This window comes from Bison bison, unplaced genomic scaffold, assembly GCF_000754665.1.
Source record: "Bison bison bison isolate TAMUID 2011002044 unplaced genomic scaffold, Bison_UMD1.0 scf7180017864309, whole genome shotgun sequence".
Classification (NCBI taxonomy): Eukaryota; Metazoa; Chordata; class Mammalia; order Artiodactyla; family Bovidae; genus Bison; species Bison bison.
Genome location: NW_011494881.1, coordinates 3,864,434 through 3,873,336, shown reverse-complemented (window position 1 = coordinate 3,873,336; position 8,903 = coordinate 3,864,434). Strand labels below are relative to the sequence as shown.

At 45.6% G+C, this 8,903-nt stretch overlaps 1 pseudogene; it reads left to right on the top strand.

The window, feature by feature from the left end:
• The first annotated feature begins 6,856 nt into the window (after positions 1–6,856).
• LOC104997546 lies at positions 6,857–7,518 on the top strand (annotated as a pseudogene).
• Positions 7,519–8,903: the final 1,385 nt, after the last annotated feature.

Here is an 8,903-nt window from a genome sequence, read left to right as displayed (position 1 = left end):
TTATTCAACAAGAGTATTCACCAGGTAGCGGAAAGGAGAAGTACAGCACATTTCTGCGGGAGGTGAGAGAAGGAGGCAGCCAGAGCCTGCCCTCAGCTGTAGCCACAATCCCCCACCATGTTATTTGACTCTTTGGGAGGGCAGAACCTTGCCCCACGGCCAGACCTGTTGTGACAGCCAAGGTCGCCTCCCACACTTAGCTTTGTCACCCTGAGCAACTCACTGAATGACTCTGCCTCTCAGTTTTCCCATCTGCAAATGGGGACGACAGTTATATCACTCTCACACAATAGCTGCGGGGACTGAGTGAGAGGCAGGGGGCAGGTCTTTGTAAGTTGTGGCTAGTCTAAGAGATTAATTTTTTAATTAAAAAATTATTGGAGTAGAGTTGATTTACAATGTTGTGTCAGTTTCTGCTGTACAGCAAAGTGAATCAGTGATACATAAACATATATCTACTGTTTTTGAGATTTTTTTCCCCATACAGGTTACTACAGAGGATTGAGTAGAGTTCCTTGTGCTATACAGTAGGTGCCTATTATCTATTTTATATGTAGTAGTGTGTATATGTTAAAGAGATTAATTTTTTAAATAGAGGTTGCTTTCTAGTTTTCTGTCCTAAAAGTTCTCATTCTAGGCTATTCAGTGTGCCTACATGACACAGAGGGGGCTTTCCCCGTGGCTCAGTGGTAAAGAATCCTCCTGTAATGCAGGAGCTGCAGGAGACACGGGTTCAATCCTTGGATTAAGAAGATCCCCTGGAGAAGGGCATGGCAACCCATGCCAGTATTCTTGCCTGGAGAATCCCATGGACAGAGGAGCCCGGCAGGCAACAGTCCATAGGGTCGCAAAGAGTCGGACATGACTGAGTTGGCATGCACGCACACATATGACACAGAGACTCAGTAGATTAACCGAGAACTCCCAGGAGCAGCTCCCAGAGGCTCAACGAAGGGAAAGAAAACAGACAATTATTGAGAGCCTATTAACTGCCGCTGCTACTGCACGTTCACACTCCTCATTTATTGTATCTATATAGAATCCCTGAGATGTAGAGTTATTGGATATTATTTGTCCCAGGTGACAAGTGAAGAAACTGAGGCTCGGAGTATTCAGTAACTGACTTTGGTGGGCACGGCTGGTGGGCAGCCAGGATTCAACTACAGGTCTGTCTGACCTTCCCAGAGCCCTTATTCCCTCCCTGGGCCAGGATGTCACCAGAGCTGAGATTACTTTTCAGCATCACTTATTAATAGGATAGGAGCCCTTTGGATTATAAGCAGGGTCTGCAGGACCGGGGAGTGTGGGGTCTGAGGCTGTGGAGATAGAAGGCAGGGACTCCCATAGGCTCTCCACCCCTCCTAACACCACCACTAGTCTCCTCTGCATGGGGCAGCCAGCTGGTGACCCGACCTTGTGCCTCTGACAATGATTTAACCACACTGGTGGGGGGTTGGGAGCAATCTATAAAGCTGTCAATGGGGGAAGGGCTTTAACTCCAGCCTCTTGGCTCAGCCACTGGTTGGGGGGTGGGAGCAAGAGGACCTAAGGAGAGCCCAGGCACCTCTGACTGTGCTTGTGTTTCCTGCATGGGTGTCCACTGTAGAACACCAGGACCCACAGAGCCCATAAAGTTCTGTGTCTTCTCCACTCTAGGTTCAGGTTCCAGGAGTGTAACATGGGGCAGTTCTGAAATACCCAATCGTCTCTTCTGTCCCATCTGGGCAGAGTCAAACTGGCCACAGAATATCGTAGAAATCACCCTGGTCTGGGAATCCAGAGACCAGGGTTTGCATCACAGCTTCCCCACCATCTCTGCAGAGGCCCCAGGACAAGTGTTGCCAGGCCAGCAGGCTGCAACGTGATGGAGATGGCCAAGGGGCACTGCAGCCCCCTGGAGAGGCCATGCACCCCTAAAAGAGCCAACGGCCACTTAAGTCCAGCTTGTGACTCTCATGCAACAACAAAGACCTTTTCAAGAAAAGCTAGAAATTCCAACTATTATGTGAAGTCTTCCCAATGTCAGCAACTGCCTAGGAACAAAAAAAATCAAATGAAAAAGAGAATGAGAAAAAAAGAAGAATGGAACACAGAAAGTCTACACGTAGCCTAGGCTGGAGTTTGTCATTTAGATGCAGACACCATGAAGACCAGAGGAACCACTATTAGATACTCTCTGCTCCATGCTCAGTCATGTCTAACTCTTTGCGGCCCCAGGTGACCCACCAAGCTCCTCTGTCCATGGAATATACTGGCAAGAATACTGGAGTGGGTTGCATTTCCTCCTCCAGGGGATCTTCCCAACCCAAGGATCAGACTCCTGTCTCCTGTGATTCCTTTACCACTGAGTCACTTGGGAAGCCCAGATACTGTCTAGAATAACCCTTTTTGTTTTAGATGGGGAAACTCAGGCCAGACTGGGGAGAGAGGCATAACCTGGTTAAGGTCATAGGGTGAGTTAGTGGCCCTGCTAGGCAAGAAATCCAGGTCTTCGGCTCCCAGTCTGTGCCACTATCATAACTGGCCTGGCTAGGAGGACCTGGGGAGGTGTTGGAGACTCTGAGCAGGAAGTGAGGGAAAGAAAACTGAGATGCTCCCTCCCTGTAGACTCACTGAGGCCCCTCCAGTCCTCTGTGACTCCCGGAGTCCAGCACCAGGGGGCTCCTCGTCACCTTTTCCACTGCCGCTCCCTCCCTGTTCCATGCCAACCACACGAGGCAGGTGCAGAACAGATGGGGCACCCTTGATCTGTCAGGGAGTTGACTGATAAACCACTATCTGTGGTGTATAGCAGAGGAGTATCTCAATAAATACTGATTTCTAAACCAATTAAGGAGCTTCCCTAGTGGTGGTAGTGGTAAAGAATCCACCTGGAATGCAGGGGCCGCAGGAGACTTGGGTTCGATCCCTGGGTTGGGAAGATCCCCTGTAGGGGGGCATGGCAACGCACTCCAGTATTCTTGCTGGGAGAATCCCGTGGACAGAGGAGCCTGGGGTTAAGGTCCATAGGATCCCAAAGAGTTGGACATGACTGAAGCAACTTAACACATACAAACCAATTAAGAAATTAGACCAAGCAAAACAGATGGAGACCAAATATCACATTTACTTCACATGAAGCAAATCCTGAAGAACAAGGCTCGTGGCTACAGGTAAGTGAGCATCCTTGCGGAAACCTAGAACTAGTCAGACTCACCGACAAAGTCACAGACAAGTGTGCACCGTCACCAGCCTCCCCTACACACTGGGGCACAGCAGAAACATGTGTTCCTGGCAGGCAGTTTATACCCAGAGTAAAGGGCTGGGCCACACAAGTCTGACTCACAATCAGGTAACCCACTTGCCATTTCCTGGAGCAGAATGAGGGAAAGAGAGACTTCCCTGGTGATCCAGTAGTTAAAGGTCTGTCTGCCAATGCAGGGGACATGGGTTGGATCCTCAGGGAAGATTCCCCGTGCCTTGGGGCAATTAAGCCCTCAAGCCACAACTATCGAAGCTCACTTGCCTAGAGCCCATGCTCTGCAAAAAGAGAAGTCCATGCACTGCAGCTAAAGAGTAGCCCTCACTGCAACTAGAAAAAGCCTGAGTAGCAATGAAGACCCAGAACCATCAAAATTAATTAATTAATTAAAAAGAATTAGGGAGAGAGAGAGAAGAGAGGCCAGCTGTATTATGCTGATGGCACTCCCTACACACAGAAAGAAACATCAAGATTCCATTGTGTCTCTGTTTTGAAAGTGAAAGTGAAGTCACTCAGTCCCGTCCGACTCTTTGTGACCCCGTGGACTGGCTCCTCAGTCCACGGAATTTTCCAGGCAAGAGTACTGGAGTGGGTTGCCATTTCCTTGTCCAGGGGATCTTCCCGACCCAGGGATTGAACCTGGGTCTCCCGCATTGCAGGCAGACGCTTTACCGTCTGAGTCACCAGGGAAGCTGGTCTCTGTTTTGGGCTTAGTACTATTCTTGTTATTCTCCCAGTGTTTGCTCTGCAGTTTGTTATCACACATCACAGTCTGCCATCAAATTATATTATATTGTTTCATGTATAAGAACCTTAGAGCCGTACACTTCCATTCTGCATGCCATTGTTGTCATGCATTTTCTACATATATTATGAACCTCCAAATATTGCAGTTTTACTTTTACTTTATACAATTATCTTTTTTACCAGCCAACTACCTTTTTAAAAAATACTTTCTATTTACTCCAACGTTTATCATTTCTTGCTCTCTTCATTCCTTTGTGTAGATCCAAGTTTCTACCTGGTATCATTTTCCTTCTCCTGAAGAATTTTCTATAACCTTTCTTACATAGGTCTACTGGCAACAAATTCTATCCCCTTTCATTTGTATGAAAAAAAAAAAATCTTCATTTTGAAAACTGCTTTCCCTGGAAAGAGAATTCTAGATTTAATAGGGTTTTTTCTGTTCCTTTCAGCACTTCAAAGATGTTGTTGAATTCTCTTCTGATCTGCCTAGTTGCTAACGAGAAGTCTGTGTAGCTGTTATCTTTGTTCCTGGGTACATAACGTCTTTTTTTAATTTCTCTGACTGCTTTCAAGATCTTGCCTTTATTGCTGGTTTCAGCAATTTGATTATAATGTTCCTTGGTGTTTATCCTGCTTGGGGTTCATTGAGATTCTTTGGTCTGTGTATTTACAGCTTATCAAATTTGAAAAGATTTTGCCTGTTACTTCTTCAGATGTTTTTGCTGTTTCTACTTTTCTCCTTCTGGAACTACAGTTTCACGTGTGTCAGACTATGTGATATTGTCCCATAGGTCACTGAGACTCGATTTTTTTCTCAATATTTTTCTCTCTTTGCTTCATTTTGAACAGTTTCTTAGGCTATGTCTTCAAGTATATAAATCTTCTCTTCTGCAGTGTCTAAATAATTGTTCATTCTGTCCAATGAAATTTTCATTTCAAATATTTTTCATTTCTGGGAATTCATTTGGGGCTTTTACTATTTACTTCCTCCTTATGTTCATGTTTTCCTTTAAATCATTTAAACATAATAAGTACATTTTCAAGAATTATTTTAGTATCCTTAAATACTAACTCCATCATCTCTGTCATTTCTCAATACATTTCCATTTATTTAGTTTTCTTCCAGTTATGGGTAAAATTTTTCTGCATCTTTGCATTTCTATTCATTTTTGATTGAATGCTGCACAATGTAAGTTTGCTTTTGAGTACTGGATTTTGTTGTAATCCTTTAAAGAGGATTGCACTTCACTCTGGCATGCCATTAAGAGACCAGGATGAACTTTTAGAAACTTGTTTTTAAAGGTAAGACTAGAGTAGCTTTTCTTCTAGAGGTAGTTTAGTCCTACTATGAAATATGACCCTCCGGGCATCTGTCATCACATTTATAAGATGCCTCATATATTCAACAATGCTGTGAATACTGTGCAGATTTGGGGGCTTTCTCTACACAGATCCCTCCTCTCCATTACTCTGCCCTGCAAATCCTGGCCACCTCAATTTCCTGAACTCTAGTCTCTGTCTCATCAATTCACAAGACCATCAGTCTCTGTTTAGTTTCCTTGTCTGTACACCACAGATCAGAATCACCTCCTGGCATAAGCCAGGTGCTTATGGGGCTCATTTCATTTGTTTCCCTTCTTTCAAGGATCATAATCCAGTGCTATCTGTTGTCTATTGTCTAAAAACTGTTGTATCATATGTTTTATCCAGTGTTCTAGGTAAGTCTGTCTCTGTTACTCCCTCATGGCTGGAAGAAACCTAGAAAGAAATATTAGGAGTGAGGAAATGTTCTACCATTAACAGTTCCTGTATAAGAATGAGCAAGAATGAGGACCTGGACCATTTTAGGCTCATACCTGGGCTAAGGAGTGTTCTATTTGATTATCTAGCTACCAGGCTGTGTGGTACAATGGAGAGAATCGTAGAGCAGGGATCTCATTCTGCCCCTCACTATCTGTAGCAGCATTTAAAATTTTATCTCCCCCACATCCTTTCCCTCCTTCTCCTGGTCACAGTACCCACCTTCCTTTGGAGAATTCCATGTGATTCTGCTTGGGCTGCAATCATGCATGTTGCCCAGCTCTGCAGGAGACAGTGATGGGGATGTGATCCCTGCCCAGCTAGTCAGACCTCTGTATCCCTCTACCTTGGTTACTTATTCAGGGATGAGGACCTGACCCAAGTTGCACCAATCACACCCATCTTTAAGATATTTACATGGATGCTAGGAGTAAAAAGCTTTTTTCTAGAAGCATCACTGTCTGAATAGTGGTAAGCCTTCAGTTTTCTGCAGCCACATCCCACTCCTCTCCCCATTCTTAGAGTAAAGAAGATCAGGGAAGAAGGGGTCCTCGAAACATGAGTGACGTCTCTGCAGTCCCAGAGGCTGGCTCCACCTCTGCACTTTCTGTTTATATGAACCAGTCAATTCCCTTTTTTACTGGTTTGAGTGGGTTTTCTGTCACTTTCAACAACAACAACAAAATCTGCCTATTTACCTTCAATTTCTAGGTCTTGGTCCTGGTGTCTTCAAAGTGCACTGCATATACTCCAAGGGGGCATAGGATGATCCATCAGAGAGTGGGAAGGAAGCGTAAGATCTCCTAATTATGAGCAGGCATTTTTCCAGTGCAAAGACCTATATCTGCATAGCAGAATAGCATGTGGAATGGCATGAAGACTAGATTCCATACTCCATGAAGCCAAGACCGGGATCTGCTTCATCCTTATCTTCCCCCACCGTGAGCTTGTGGTCTGACTCATAGCTGACATCAAATAAATGGTTGCTGGTCTTACTACACTAACTATACAGGAGTTCATACAGCATGGTTCTGGGTTCCCGACATAACTCAAAGAGCAACTTTTACAATGTCTGGAGCCCTACTTGGCATGAACCTTGAATTCCAAATGAAACAGAACCTTCAGAGGGAAGAGTGATGGCATGTACATCACAATCCTGGAAAGGGCCTGGGAGAAGCTTCTGCTGGTGGCTCATGCCATTGTTGCCATGGAAAACTGATGGCTGACATCAGTGTCACACTCCCCGGGGATACTGGCCACCCGGCTGTACTGAAGTTTGCTGCTGCCACTGGGGCCACTCCGATTGCTGGCTGCTTCACTCCTGGAACCTTCACTACTCAGAACCAGGCAGCTTTCTGGGAGCTGTCTTTCACAGCTGGTTATTGGTTATTGATCCCTAGGCTGACTGCCAGCCTCTCACAGAGGCATCTTATAGTCACCTGCCCACTGTTACCCCATGTAATGAAGACACTCCCCTGTGCCATGAGGACACTGCCATCACATGCGCCAGCAAGGGAGCTCCCCCAGAGGGTCTGACGTGGTGGATACAGGCCCAGGAAGTTCTGCAGATGCCCGGCACCAACTGCATGCCCGTGGGAGGCTGTGCGCAATCTCTTACTTCTGCAGAGGTCCTGAACAGATGGGAGAGGAAGAGCAGACTGTGTTACAAGGAGGAATTTCAGGGTGAATGGACTGCTCCAGCTCCTGGACTCACTGCTATGTGTGCTTAGTCACTCAGTCATGTCCAACTCTTTGTGACCCCATGGACTGCAGCCTGCCAGGCTCCTGTGTCCATGGGGATTCTCCAGGCAAGAATACTAGAGTGGGTTGCCATGCCCTCCTCCGGAGGATCTTCCCAACCCAGGGATTAAACCCAGGCCTCCCGCATTGCAGGTGGATTCTTTACTGTTTGAGCCACCGGGGTAGCCCATTCTGAAGTTGCAGGTGGGTCTGAAGGCACAGGGCCCTGCCATGCCTATTCAGTTCCTAATGGAAGATAGAGCCCTCAGCCTGTAGCTCAAAATGGGTTTACAGCTCCCACTGCTCAGGCCACTGAATGGATAGGAACAACCACTGAGTGGTCTTAAGCTATACTTTCCCAGCCTCTTAAAGAGAAAATAAAACTAAGATTGATTAAAAATAAGTTTCTAAAATAAACAAATATTTGTTGGATAAACAAATGAATAGGGAAAAGACAGGAGTGTATAAATACATGTTTATAGAAGGATTAGGATACACAGGCAAGCAAATTCAGAAGAGTGATAATATGCATCTTGGTGAGGCAGGGACCCGGGAATCCCTTACCTGGGATTTTTCTATGCTAAAGAAAAAGGAGATTTCTATGATAAGGGATTCTCTTTGCTGGAGAAAGACCGAGCAGTGCCACTCGTTCCAAGTCTTCTTCAATAGTCAGTATGAGATGCTAGAGACCTAGGGAGTGAGGAAGGTGCTGACACAAGAGGAATTTAAGAGGTGGAACTACCTTGATTACTGAGCAGGATGACAATGGGGTGTGGGAGAGGTTCTGGTCACAAAGGAGGGTGAGAGGTATCAAGAGAGAAGTGAATCAATGAGGACCCAGGAACTTCCACTTTGGGAGCCTGGGACAGAAGATTTCATGGTGAGAAGAAAGTTTGGAGGAAACACGAGTTCAGGTGTGGGTCTCTTGTGTTTTTGAGCTGAGATGTCCAGGTGGATGTATCTTATAGGTTGTGGGATTTATCAGTGATGGAAATAAATTTGGGAGTCCTCAGGAGAGAGATAAGATCAAAACAATAAGACTGGTTATAGATGAGAAGGTTAAGGAATGAACTCCAGGTACAGCCAGAGGATGGGACAAACCCTGCAAAATTACAGTACCACAGTCATCTAGGGAACCTGTATTTTCTAAATATAAACACACACACATCCATACCCACACACACACCCACACACAAAACCCTGGCAGCAGAGACCCAGGCTGGACTCATTGGAAGATGCACACAGAATGCTCAGAGTAGGGAAAGATTAGGGAGAGACTGGAGTCCTGAAAGCAAAGAAGTCTGAATATAAAAAGAAAGGGCTTTCAACACAGTCAAATGCCACTGGAGGTGAAAAATAGAGACTAGAAATGGGT